Genomic DNA, 15281 nt, shown 5'->3' with positions numbered 1-15281 from the left:
ACGCCTAACTTTAAGCGCAGTTTATAGAATAGCACTAAGTGCCATTTTTTTGCAGCACCGATTTTTTAGGCACCATTTATAGAATCTAGTCCTATGAGAGTAAATTTACATGTGCTATCGTCAGCACATGCCATGGATGTATACTGCTAGAGAATGTTCTAAGTGCCTTTTTCTGTGAGAATAATGCTGCTTTATTTGGAAAAAAAAGGGGCCTCTAAAGTTATCCCTAGAAAGACTAAGCTGGGAGTAAAAGATGTAATCCTCAGGAGTGCAGAGAGAGAGAGAGAGACATTAAGTTTGGGAAAGTGGATTTATTTTTGGTTTCTGAAAGAGAATATTGTGTCACTAGTGTGAGCAACTTTTGATTAGCAGTTTGGAACATTTTGTGGGGGAAAAAAGGATGTTCTTAATGCCTCATTGAAATGCAGTCAATTTGCTAAAGTAGTGCATTTCCTTTCTTTTCCTTTTGTTTTCTTCTGGAATGAGGACTTGTGCAGTAAATCCAGGACACTTGACCACAGTATGAAAATTTGCTCTTCAGTGGTTTCTAATAAAATCATTGTTTTCCGTCGATAACATATGAATGTGAGGCAAATTCCTGAACTCTTCTAGGCACAAAATGCACCAGAAATTTGCTCAGATTACATCCCAACAATGAATCTAAAACTGCAAAGCCTCTGGGATCCTAGGCCTCCCACTGATTTCCCAGCCTTTTATTTTCTTGCTTCTTCTGTTTTACTGCCCTTTTCTCCACATGCACAAACCCTAAATCCTAGAGCTGGGCTTAGAAATGTACCTCTTCCTATACCTCAAATACCACAAAATCACAAGAGAGAAAAGGAAGACATTAAAATAGGAAGGAGAGACCAGAAAGGAACAAGTAGTGAGTAAAATGAGACATGGAGGAATCAGAAAGGACCAGGCCCTTGGGAAGAAGTTCTTCAGGCCTGACAGTAAGTAGTTCAAGAACCAATCATGACCTGGAAGTAGAGGAACTGCCACCAGAACCCAGTCTAAAGTGAAGGATCAGCAAAATTCAGTTTTATCTATACTACTGAATAGTGTTGAGCTATCCCAGGACAAAATGCTCTAAGTAAACAAAAAAAAGGATATACTCATTAAAATAATAAAAGGTGTACTCATTAGAATCAATACAGTTTTATTCTTAATTCATTTTAAATTACACACATTCATGGTTATGGGTGGAGTCTTCCTCCAGGCGGTGAGAGTAGCCCCTGAGGCATTACATTAAAAAAAAAAAAAGGAAGCTCGGAAAATAGATGAGAAAACCATGAAAATGTATTTATTTATGACATATTTACCCCACATTAGCCCAAGAGTGACTCAGGAAATGTGGCTGCAGGGGAGCAAGTGAGCCAGGCTTTTGGCGCCCTTGAGTTTGATGCCCTGAGCCAGTGCTCAACTGGTCCATGTCTTGAGTCGGCACCTGGAGAAAAGTTAATCCAATTTAAAAAAAAAAAAAAAGGTTATGGCCTTATGTATTTTCCTGGGCAGTTTTAAAGTAAAATTCAAACAGAAATGCAAATAGAAATGGAAAGATTTATAAAGACATAGAGAAGACTTAAAAAACAAAACCAACTTCAATCAATATTGAGCTATCTTTCCTTGAAGATGATGCCAATAATGTACAAACAAGAATGCATAAGTACTCAACATTTGACAGTTTACACTGCCATCTTCAGGGAGGATGTGAATGTCTAAAGTTTCAGATTGCATATACTTTAGGATTCTCTTGGAGATATATCTACTAAAGGGTGCTAGTAAATGGGCTTAGCATATGTTAACACGGGACTTTCCCATGTGCTAAACCCATTTCTAGTGTTTCTAGGAAATAGGACAATTTTCAGTATGTCCCTTTTAGGTCATGCGCTAATGTTGGCATTAGTATACATAACCTGGAAAAAATTGATGGGGGAGCACTTACCGCTTTTTTATTTAGGAGGTACTCCCACACTATGGGCACGCCAACTAGTTGGCGTGCAGTAATCAGATCACGCTAGCTGGATAATATATCCATCCCCAATCTCCGTCCCTGACATGCCGCTTCCAGAAAATAAATTTTAAAAAAACCTCACACACATGCTTAACATACACAAACAAGTTATTTACCACAAAATGTTTCAAAGTCAGTCCTATCTTTATGGCGTGTCACATACAGTTAAGTGCTGAATATTGCACTTAACCACATAAGAGATAGTTGGCTGCATAAACTCAGATATTCAAGTTAGTGCCCAGACATGGCTTGGCATTGAATATCCAGGAATAAAGCTGGTGGCGGCTAAAAAACAAAAGGTCACCGCCGGCGGCTGAATATTGACTCTCTTTAATCATACTAAAGTCCAAATTTTATCAATAAACTGCTCCAAATAACTAGAACTGTCTCTATAAACAATATTTTATGGGAATCCAATTTTTTTTTTTTACTGTTGAAGCAAATTGTAGCTGAATTTTATTTTTTCACATCTTTTCTCTTTTCCTCTAACATTGTCAACTTTATTTTATTTTTGTTACATTTGTACCCTGCGCTTTCCCACTCATGGCAGGCTCAATGTGGCTTACATGGGGCAATGGAGGGTTAAGTGACTTGCCCAGAGTCACACGGAGCTGCCTGTGCCTGAAGTGGGAATCAAACTCAGTTCCTCAGGACTGAAGTCCACCACCCTAACCACTAGGCCACTCCTCCACTGTTTCTACTATTTGAGATTCTACATGGAATGTTGCTATTCCACTAGCAACATTCCATGTAGAAGTCGGCCCTTGCAGATCACCCATGTGGCCACGCAGGCTTCTGCTGCAGGACGTCAGACTCACAGAAACAGAAGCCTGCGCAGCCTTCTACATGGAATGTTGCTAGTGGAATTGCAACATTCCATGTAGAATCTCCAATAGTATCTATTTTATTTTTGTTACATTTGTACCCTGCACTTTCCCACTCATGGCAGGCTCAATGCAGCTTACATGGGGCAATGGAGGGTTAAGTGACTTGCCCAGAGTCACAAGGAGCTGCCTGTGCCTGAAGTGGGAATCAAACTCAGTTCCTCAGTTCCCCAGGACCAAAGTCCACCACCCTAACCACTAGGCCACTCCTCCACTTTAGTCTTGATCCATTTTGATTCTTGTAATTCTATCTACACTGGTTGCATAGAATGTGTTTTAAGGAAGCTTCAACTTGCCCAGAATACTGCGGCCAGATTTGCCCTGCATGTGCTTTGGGACGGCTACTCCACTGCTGATACTGAACTTTCATCGCACGACTGCTTAAACTCTCTGCTATTAATGATCAAGCACTACCACCTTAAACCTTATGACAAACAGGGTCTCTCTATAGTCAAAGTCCTAATGTATGATACAATCCAATCTATTACTTAGGAACCTTCATGCAATACCATAATACACTCTTCTGTACCATGTATGTATGCACATGGTATATATATATATATATACCATGATCTATTCTATATATTTTTTTTAATTTTTATATTTATTGATTTTAATTATAATACAAACAAATCAAGTTTGTAAGGCAATACAGAGAGTTATTGAGGAAAAAAAAATATTCCATTTAAACATACATGTCAAACTTATTTATCTTATCACTCTTCCTTAGACCACCATAAGATAAGGGGGGAGAGTCCAAACAAATTTAAGGAGAATTATTACTCTAAAACAGAAGGAAAAAAAATTCTTAGCACAAATTGGCATAGTCCTGATTTTACTTTCTCTTAATTCTTACTTGCTGATATCAATCGTTCTTCCTATTCAGCTGGATGGATTTTTAGCGTCCAGAAAAACCTTTAACTGAGATGGCTCAAAAAAGACGTATTTAATGCCAGACATACGAATTATACATTTGCATGGATATGCCAAGGTAAATATTGCACCCAGCGCTTTCACTTCATCTCTCAATGCAAGAAATTGCTTTCACCTCTGCTGCGTTATCTTAGTAACGTCAGGGTAGACCCATATTTTCTGCCCACAAAACAGGGCTGACGAATGTTTAAAGTACATTTTCATAATCATATTCAAATCCTGTTCAAAAACCATAGATATTATAAGGGTCCCTCTTGAAGTTATTTCTATCATTGAGTCTTCTAGTAGTGCTGTTAAGTTCTGAATATCTATTGCAGGGGGTTGAGGTGCTTTTGCACTTTAGGTAAGTAATAAATCTTATTACAAGGTGGAATATCGGCTGGAGAAAACTTCAAAATCTCCTGCAAATATTTTTTTTAAAAGTCACGGGGAGTCAAAGCTGGTGAGATGGGAAAATTCAACATTCTAAGCGTGAGGCGTTGGTTGTAATTTTCTATCTGCTCTATTTTACGAGCAGTGAAAACTTTATCCTTCACAAGAGAATCAACAGTTAACTTAACCATTTTTATTTCTTCTTTTACTGTGGCAAATTGAGTAGCGGATTCTCTTTTAACTTCCTCGTAAGATTCTGACATTAAAGTCAACTTACTTGCAATCGTGGAGACTTCTCTTGTAGATTTAGCCACCTCAATAGTCAGTCTCTGAAGCGCCATCCAGATAGCTTCCATTGTCACCTCCTGGGGCATTTCCAGCTCCAGTGTATTCTCAACCGCTGTTCCAGGGGAGAGACCGCCAGATAGGGATAAGTCATCGACCACTTCGGTTCCCGCTTGATCCCCTAACTCCACTCTGGTTCCAGCGGGACAAGGAGGCGGATTCAGCGTCGGCAGCGATAGTGTGACATCTAGGCCCCTGGCCAATGTCGCTCCTTCGTTGTCGGCCAACGCGGGGATCGCCAAACCGGTATCAAGCAGTAAGCTTCTCACGAAGCGGTCTAACGTCTGCTGGTTAGGGGACGACGTTAGTGCAATTGGCGGTTGCACTTTTGTCGTCCCTTTTCTTTTGGTATGGGGCATAGTAGGAATCGAGGAAAAAGTCTTGAGAATTACCCGCAAACAATTGGAGAGCTTCCGTGAGCACAGCTAGGACGCCATCTTGCTCCTCCCCCCCCTATTCTATATATTATGTTCCATGTATGTTACCATGTATGTATACACCTTAACGGAATACCATGTTACCATGTATGTATACACCTAAATGTAATACCATCTGTAATTCTGTTACCCGGAAATGGCAACCGCCATTACAGCAAATGTAAGCCACATTGAGCCTGCAAATTGGTGGGAAAATGTGGGATACAAATGCTACAAATAAATACAATTGCATTGGCTTCCGTTTAAGACTATAGTTAGGTTGGCTAACTCCCGCTATTGCTTGTGAACCCAGAAATTTAATGCCGGGGCTGTATCCAGCCACCAGCATTGAATTTCCGGAGTTTAATTTTGGTGTTGCAAACATAACCGTTTAAGCCGATATTCATTGGCTGACCGGCTAGGTTCTAGTGGCCAAAGATAGACCTCCTATTTATGCGGGTCTATCCAGCTGATAAACTTAACTGGTCAGCCACTGAAAATCAGCGGTAATTGTCTATCAGACTCATTTTCAAAAGAGAAAAACATCCCAAAAGTGACATAAGTCTGCATTTGGACATTTTTCTCACAAAAAAGTCCAAAACAGTATTTTCGAAACCTCTTTTTAGACTTTTTTCTCTGAAGTCCGTCAGAAGTATGTCCAAATCTCAAGGGGGCGTGTTCAGGGTGGGACTTGGGCGTTCCTAAGACTTAGACGTTTTTCAGCCATAATGGAACAAAACAAAAACATCCAGGACTGAAACTTAGATGTTTTGAGCTAGACCTGTTTTTATAACGAATAGCTGCAGTGGGACTTGAACCCATTTCCCCAGGATCAAGGTCTGCTGTACTAACCACTGGGCTACTCCTCTACTCCACACAAGAGGTGCCCCAAATGACCACTGGAGGGAATTGGGGATCACCTCCCCTTACTCCCCCAGTGGTCACTATCCCCCTCCCACCCCCAAAAAATGTGATTTAAAATATTACTTGCCAGCCTGTATGCCAGCCTCAGATGTTATACTCAGGTCCATTAGAATAGCATGCAGGTCCCTGGAAGAGTCTAGTAGTGGTGCAGTGCACTGCAGACAGGTGGACCCAGGCTTCTACCTCCCCCTACTTGTTACATTTGTGGAGGAAACTGTGAGCCCTCCAAAACTCACCAGAAACCCATTGTACCCACATATTGGTGCTCCCTTCACCTGTAAGGGCTATGGTAGTGGTGTACAGTTAGGGGTAGTGGGTTTGGGGGGGGGGGGCTCAGCAGACAAGGTAAGGGAACAGTGGTGAGATGTGTACCTGGGAGCATTTTATAAAGTCCACTGCAGTGCCCCCAAGGATGCCCTATTGCTTTCCTGGGATGTCACTTTTCCACTATTCTACCTGATGCCAAGCTTTCTATTTTTTTTATACCTGAGCCTTGTGTATATTGTTCATCAGTTGATTTGGGCTTTGAATTCAGATCTATAGATGAAAAGAAGGTCTCATAACATATATCTAAATACCAGAGTGCTATTTTTCCATACTTCACAGCAAGAGTGTACATTCCCTAATTACCTATCCCAGTGCAACTGAAGCTTTTACCTCTTCAGTGTATGTAAATGGTTTCATCCCTGTGTGGATTCTCTGATGATGCCATGTGACGCTTTCTTTCCAACCAAAGCTTTTACCACACTCAGGACATGTAAATGGTTTCACTCCTGTGTGTATTCTCTGGTGCACCTTCTGACCAAAGTTTTTACCAGACTGTATACATGCAAATGGTTTCTCTCCCGTGTGGACTTTCTGATGCACTTTGAGATTTACATTACAACCAAAGCTTTTACCACACTTAGAACATGTATAAGTCGTTGGTGAGGCCCCATCTAGAGTATTGTGTTCAGTTTTGGAGGCCGTATCTTGCTAAGGATGTAAAAAGAATTGAAGCGGTGCAAAGAAAAGCTACGAGAATGGTATGGGATTTGCGTAACAAGACGTATGAGGAGAGACTTGCTGACCTGAACATGTATACCCTGGAGGAAAGGAGAAACAGGGGTGATATGATACAGACGTTCAAATATTTGAAAGGTATTAATCCGCAAACGAACCTTTTCCGGAGATACGAAGGCGGTAGAACGAGAGGACATGAAATGAGATTGAAGGGGGGCAGACTCAAGAAAAATGTCAGGAAGTATTTCTTCACGGAGAGAGTGGTGGATGCTTGGAATGCCCTCCCGCGGGAGGTGGTGGAGAGGAAAACGGTAACGGAATTCAAACATGCGTGGGATAAACATAAAGGAATCCTGTTCAGAAGGAAAGGATCCTCAGGAGCTTAACCGAGATTGGATATCAGAGCCGGTAGTGGGAGGCGGGGCTGGAGGTTGGGAGGCGGGGATAGTGCGGGGCAGACTTATATGGTCTGTGCCAGAGCCAGTGGTGGGAGGTGGGACTGGAGGTTGGGAGGCAGGGATAGCGCTGGGCAGACTTATACGGTCTGTGCCAGAGCCGGTGGTGGGAGGCGGGGATAGTGCTGGGCAGACTTATATGGTCTATGCCAGAGCTGGTGGTTGGGAGGCGGGGCTAGTGCTGGGCAGACTTATATACACAAAAGTAGCACACATGAGTTGTCTTGTTGGGCAGACTGGATGGACCGTGCAGGTCTTTTTCTGCCGTCATCTACTATGTTACTATGTGAATGGTTTCACTCTATTGTGGATTTTCTTGTGTATTTTGTACGTTTTACATTTGGATGTTTTTTTGTTTGAAAATGGACCAAAAAAATAAAACATCCAAATCACAAAATGTTTTTTCCAAACAGCATTTTCAAAAGGAAAAGATAGACTTTTTTTTTTGTAGAAAATAACCTTTCCTTTTCTGACTTTGGACTTTTTTTTTTTTTTAAATGTACAAATTCAGACTTAGACGTCATATCCAAAAATACCCCTTGTGCATTTGACTTGCCCAAAGTCACAAGGAGCTAAAGTGGGAATTGAACCCATGTTCCCAGGATCAAAGCCCACTGCACTAACCCTTAAGCCACTCCTCCTCTATTTTTGATGTTTTGCATTTGAATGTTTTTTTTGTTTGAAAATGGACCAAAAAAATTAAATTTCCATATCTACAAGACATCCATAGTATTTTCGATTAAAAAAAAAAAAGATAGACGTATTTCTTTTTCAAAAATGACCTTCTTTCCTGTTCTGGATTTGGACGTTTTGTGTAAAACGTCCAAATTCAGACTTAGATGTCATATCGAAAATGCTCCTCCATGTCACACAACATAGCCACTGACCATGGTATTCAGCAGGAGATAGCCGGTTATCTTCCACTGAATGTCAGCGGCTAGCCGGCTTGGGTGTATTTAACCGGCCAGGTGCCGTTCCTGGCTGGTTAAATACTTTTGAGTATCAGGCAGAATGTATTCTACTACCTTTTCTTACCAAGGTACAAAGTGGTAGATGTGGCTTACATGGGGCAATGGAGGGTTAAGTGACTTGCACAGAGTCACAAGGAGCTGCCTGTGCCTGAAGTGGGAATTGAACTCAGTTCCTCAGGACCAAAGTCCACCACCCTAACCACTAGGCCACTCCTCCACTGTTGCTACTATTTGAGATTCTACATGGAATGTTGCTATTCCACTAGCAACATTCCATGTAGAAGTCGGCCCTTGCAGATCACCAATGTGTCCGCGCAGGCTTCTCAGTTCCCCAGGACCAAAGTCCACTACCCTAACCACTAGGCCACACACTTGGGCATTTTACAGCCATAATGGAACAAAACAAAAACGTCCAAGACTAATACTAAGACGTTTTTGGTCTAGACTTGTTTTCAGAACGAATAAGGCACAAAAAGGTGCCCTAAATGACCACTGGAGGGAATCAGGGGTGACCCCCCCCCCAATACCTCCCCAGTAGTCACAAACTCCCTCCCACCTCCCAAAAATGTAAATAAAAATATGACTTACCAGCCTCTATGACAGCTTCAGATGTTAAAGTCAGATCTATCAGAGCAGCATGCAGGTCCCTGGAGTAGTGCAATAGTATCTCCCTGTACCTGTCACACTTGTGGCGGAAACTGTGACCTCTCCAAAACTCAGCAAAACCCTACTGTACCCACATATAGGTGCCCCCTTCACCCATAAGAGCTATTGTATTGGTGTACAGTGTGTTTTGAGTGTGTTTTGGAGAGTTCAGGGGACAAGATAAGGGAGCAAAGGTGAAATGTGCACCTGGGAGCTTTTTGATGGAGTGCACAGATGTGCCCTCTAGGGTGCACCATTGTTCTCCTGGGATGTCTGGGGGACCAGTCTACTAAAAATGCTGGCTCCTCCTACATCTGAGTAGCATGAATCTCTACCTTTTGCACTTACTCGTTTTTGTTTCAAAAATGGACCAAAAAAACAAAACGTCCAAAGCAGAAAACCCTGTTCGAAACAGTATTTTTGAGAAAAAAAAAAAAAAGATAGACATTTTTCTTTTTTTGAAAATGACCTTGTTTCCTATTTGGATTTTGGATGTTAGTTTTTAATTAAAAATTCATCTAATTTAGGATTACTGTGTTTTTTGACTAGCCCATTCAGCTGGAAAATACTACATGGGGCTTTTGCCTAACTGGATTCTGATTTCCACAATCCACAAAAACGGCCCATATCTATGAATAATATAATCTGGATCTCATTTCTAAGTGGAAAGTTGAAAGCATTCCATTTTCTACAATGAAATATTGTAAATACAGTTCAGTTTTCACATCACAGTTCAAAGATTAAGGACAGAATAATTATATAGAACTTAGATCAAGCAGGCATAAGAAACTATAAAAGCAAGTGATTAAGTATTATCTTGGAATTTTTCCCCCTCTCCTTCTCAGATTTTCACATTCTGGCTTTGTATGACTCACCAGCTTTTTACAAATTGATGAGGGTCTTTTAGTTGAAAAACATCAGTATGTGGCTGAGATTTACTACATTTGAGAGACTAGACTCTCTAATTTTTTGTTGTTGTTACATTTGTACCCTGCGCTTACCCACTCATGGCAGGCTCAATGCAGCTTACATGGGGCATGTGGAGGGTTAAGTGACTTGCCCAGAATCACAAGGAGCTGCTCTGTGCCTGAAGTGGGAATCGAACTCAGTTCCTCAGGACCAAAGTCCACCACCCTAACCACTAGGCCACTCCTCCACTGTTGGTGCTATTTGAGATTCTACATGGAATGTTGCTATTCCAACATTCCATGTAAAAGTCGGCCCTTGCAGATCACCCATGTGGCCGGGCAGGCTTCTGCTTGTCTGACGTCCTGCACGTACATGCAGGACGTCAGACTCACAGAAACAGAAGCCTGCGCAGCCTTCTACATGGAATGTTGCTAGTGGAATAGCAACATTCCATGTAGAATCTCCAACAGTAGCAACATTCCATGTAGAATCTCCAATAGTATCTATTTTATTTTTGTTACATTTGTACCCTGCACTTTCCCACTCATGGCAGGCTCAATGCGGCTTACATGGGGCAATGGAGGGTTAAGTGACTTGCCCAGAGTCACAAGGAGCTGCCTGTGCCTGAAGTGGGAATCGAACTCAGTTCCTCAGTTCCCCAGGACCAAACCACCCTAACCACTAGGCCACTCCTCCACTGTATCCATAAATACTAGGAAATTTAAATTTGTCTTCCAAAGTGAAATAAAGAAGGAGCTCTTTTATTGATAGAATTCCCTTTATCAAAATGAATAATTATGATAGTCAGCTTCACCACATCAAGTAGAATCCAATTATTATGCATTATACCTGAACGTATGACTTTAATAGCAACAGCAGAGAAGGTGTATTGGTATTTTAGATTTGTCATTGTTTCAGTGAATGGGGCTTTTCTCTGCTTTCAACAGAAATTAAGACTTTTCTAATAACTTATCAAGCATCAAGGATAGGTTTAAAAAAAACAAACCAAGTTTCAATCTACTCACCAGCTTTTCATAGTGAAGTCTGAGTAAACAGGCCTGGGAATGCTAACAACAAAACACAACAGTAATCACACAAAATGTTCTGAACGCAAACCCAGCCAAGCAAGACACCCATAAATATATTGGAGCCTTTCATGCAAAAAACAAACAAACATACAAACAAAATCACAACCTTTGATCATGAAACACTGTCCTTGCAAAGTATTACTTGTACTAGGTTTGACAAGTCAGTTTAAACCAGAGTATAGAACATATCACTATGAGAAGACTCAGAACTCTTGAACCAAAATCTTCTTTAATGCAGTAATAAAAGGAAAAATAACATAGTTTAGATGTGCTGGGCAAGACTACCATGAGACAGCTAAAAGCAAACATGGATCTATGTCGGTGACAACTGGTCTCTACTGTGTATACCTCGATTTGAGCTAAAAGCCAAGTACTTTCTTGATTGAAATATTATGCTATAAATGCTACAAATGCAAGGAAGAAAGAAAAGATTCGGATCTTCCAAAATATAAAAAATACATATATACAAAATAAAAAAAGTGTTGAGAAATATGCTGAGAATAAAATATGGACTATTGCTAAATGTTATAAATAAGGATTAATGAGGATTACATTAACCCCCCCCCCCCTCCCTCCCATTGTATGCTTGGTTTATTGAATTATTCAGCCAATAAGAAGGTGAGCACATGCATCTGATAGATCCTATCATAGCTCTATTATTCTACTGACCGCTATATTATAAGGCTGAGAAATATTTGAGAAGCTGAGCATAACCACGATAGATGCCTTCATAATGTTGGCACCCAGGCCTGCCCAGTGCATCCTGGGATGCACTGGGCGGGGCTTCCTGACTATATAAGGGAGTTTATTTATTTACTTATAAAAATTTGTAACAAAATACAATTAAAAGAAATTCATAAACAGTCCTAAAATTCAACATCTAGGAAATAAATAACATTTTTTTTAATACACTGGACGTGCAAGGCCATTTTTACCACAGTCAGAAAATGGCTGATTTTCTTTTTTTTTTTTTTTTTAATGGCTATGGCTAATATTGTCATTAGCACGCAGCCATTTAAAAAAATTACTGTGTAGAAAAAAGGGAAAAAAGACTAAACGTCAGCCGGCGTGGCTAAACAGTAAGATAAAGGAAATCATTAGAGCCAAAAAACAATCCTTCAGAAAGTGGAGAAGAGAACCAACTGAAAGTAACAGGATAGATCATAAGGAATGCCAAGCCAAATGCAAAGCGGAGATAAGGAGGGCAAAAAAGGACTTTGAGAAGAAATTAGCGTTGGAAGCAAAATACATAGTAAAAATTTTTTAGATACATTAAAAGCAGGAAACCGGCCAAAGAGTCGGTTGGGCCGCTGGACGAAAATGGTGTTAAAGGGGCGATCAAGGAGGACAAAGCCGTAGCGGAGAAATTAAATGAATTCTTTGCTTCGGTCTTCACCGAGGAGGATTTGGGGGGGACACCGGTGCCGGAAAGAATATTTGAAGCGGGGGAGTCGGAGAAACTAAACAAATTCTCTGTAACCTTGGAGGATGTAATGGGTCAGTTCAGCAAGCTGAAGAGTAGTAAATCACCGGGACCTGATGGTATTCATCCCAGAGTATTAATAGAACTAAAAAATGAACTTGCGGAGCTACTGTTAGAAATATGCAATCTGTCCCTAAAATCGAGTGTAGTACCGGAAGACTGGAGGGTAGCCAATGTTACTCCGATTTTTAAGAAGGGTTCCAGAGGAGATCCGGGAAATTATAGACCGGTGAGTCTGACGTCGGTGCCGGGCAAGATGGTGGAGGCTATTATTAAGAATAAAATTGCAGAGCATATACAAAAACATGGACTGATGAGACAAAGTCAGCACGGATTTAGTGAAGGGAAGTCTTGCCTCACCAATCTAATGCATTTTTTTGAGGGGGTAAGCAAACATGTGGACAATGGGGAGCCGGTTGATATTGTATATCTGGATTTTCAGAAGGCGTTTGACAAAGTGCCGCACGAAAGACTCCTGAAGAAATTGCAGAGTCATGGAATCGGAGGTAGGGTATTATTATGGATTAAGAACTGGTTGAAAGATAGGAAGCAGAGAGTAGGATTGCGTGGCCAGTATTCTCAGTGGAGGAGGGTAGTTAGTGGGGTCCCGCAGGGGTCTGTGCTGGGTCCGTTGCTTTTTAATGTATTTATAAATGACCTAGAGATGGGAATAACTAGTGAGGTAATTAAATTCGCCGATGACACAAAATTATTCAGGGTTGTCAAGTCGCAGGAGGAATGTGAACAATTACAGGAGGACCTTGCGAGACTGGGAGAATGGGCGTGCAAGTGGCAGATGAAGTTCAATGTTGACAAGTGCAAAGTGATGCATGTGGGTAAGAGGAACCCGAATTATAGCTACGTCTTGCAAGGTTCCGCGTTAGGAGTTACGGATCAAGAAAGGGATCTGGGTGTCGTCGTCGATGATACGCTGAAACCTTCTGCTCAGTGTGCTGCTGCGGCTAGGAAAGCGAATAGAATGTTGGGTGTTATTAGGAAGGGTATGGAGTCCAGGTGTGCGGATGTTATAATGCCGTTGTATCGCTCCATGGTGCGACCGCACCTGGAGTATTGTGTTCAGTACTGGTCTCCGTATCTCAAAAAAGATATAGTAGAATTGGAAAAGGTACAGCGAAGGGCGACGAAAATGATAGTGGGGATGGGACGACTTTCCTATGAAGAGAGGCTGAGAAGGCTAGGGCTTTTCAGCTTGGAGAAGAGACGGCTGAGGGGAGATATGATAGAAGTGTATAAAATAATGAGTGGAATGGATCGGGTGGATGTGAAGCGACTGTTCACGCTATCCAAAAATACTAGGACTAGAGGGCATGAGTTGAAGCTACAGTGTGGTAAATTTAAAACGAATCGGAGAAAATTTTTCTTCACCCAACGTGTAATTAGACTCTGGAATTCGTTGCCGGAGAACGTGGTACGGGCGGTTAGCTTGACGGAGTTTAAAAAGGGGTTAGATAGATTCCTAAAGGACAAGTCCATAGACCGCTATTAAATGGACTTGGAAAAATTCCGCATTTTTAGGTATAACTTGTCTGGAATGTTTTTACGTTTGGGGAGCGTGCCAGGTGCCCTTGACCTGGATTGGCCACTGTCGGTGACAGGATGCTGGGCTAGATGGACCTTTGGTCTTTCCCAGTATGGCACTACTTATGTACTTATGTACTTATGTACCAACACTTAGGACTCCTTTTGCAAAGCTGCGCTAGTAATTAGCAGCACATTGAATTTGAAGAAACCCGTGAGAATAGAAAGGGTTTCTTCTCATTCAGCACGCTTCTAATTGGTAGTGAAGCTTTGTGGAGTCATTATTTTGTAGGTGGCAAGGGCTCACGGACACCCACTCTTTACCCCTGATATGCTCCTCCAACAAAAGCATTTAAAAATTATTTGTGCCCCAATTAGCGCACATAGATTTGGAACTTATTGCAGGATGCCTGAGCGCGTCCCACGGTAAACCATTTTAAGCTGCAATAAATGCACACTCACACTTACTGTAGCTTAGTAAAAGGACTTCAAAGTTCCTTAAGAATCCTTTGTAGATTTACACATGCTGCTTTTTTTTCCCCTAGGGCTGTGCAAAAAAAACACAAAAAATTAAGTGGTCCTTTTAATAAGGTGCGCTGAAAAATGGCTCGCGGTAGTGTAGGCATGAGTTTTGGGCGCGCACCAAGCCATTTTTCAGCATGCCTGTAAAAAAAAGGCCTTTTTACATTTTTGCTGAAAATGGACGTGCAGCAAAATCAAAATTGCCACGTGTCCATTTTGGGTCTGCAACCTTACCACCAGCCATTGACCTAGTGGTAAAGTCTCACACAGTAACCAGGTGGTGATGACCTACATGCACCAAATCCATTTGGCGTGCGTCCGATACATACGGCCAAAAATAATTTTTCAGCCGCACGTATCGGCTGCACGGCAAAAATGAAATTACCATTAGAACCATGTGGTAGCCATGCGGTAACTCCATTTTGGAGTGTATTGGGCGTGCACAGACGCTTACGTGGCTTAGTAAACGGGCCCCTAAGGGCCCTGTTTACTAAGCCACGCTATAGGCACACTAGTGATTTTAGCTTGCGCTAAAAAGTAGCACACACTAATGCAGGAGACACCCATAGGAATATATGGGTGTCTCTAGCATTTCACATGCGTTGTTAGCGTGCGCTAAAAATACTAGCATACAGGGCCCTAAACAATTTATTTGGCCTTTTTAATACCCAAACATTTTTGTTTCTCTGTTATTTTTATATGGAATTGTAACTTTTGGAGATGTTTCTTTTTTTCTGTTTATTGTAATCTGCACCAAACTTTCTGGTAAGATGCAGACA

The sequence above is a fragment of the Microcaecilia unicolor genome, chromosome 3 (genome assembly GCF_901765095.1).
Source record: "Microcaecilia unicolor chromosome 3, aMicUni1.1, whole genome shotgun sequence".
In the NCBI taxonomy this organism is placed as follows: domain Eukaryota; kingdom Metazoa; phylum Chordata; class Amphibia; order Gymnophiona; family Siphonopidae; genus Microcaecilia; species Microcaecilia unicolor.
This window is presented reverse-complemented; position numbering follows the sequence as displayed.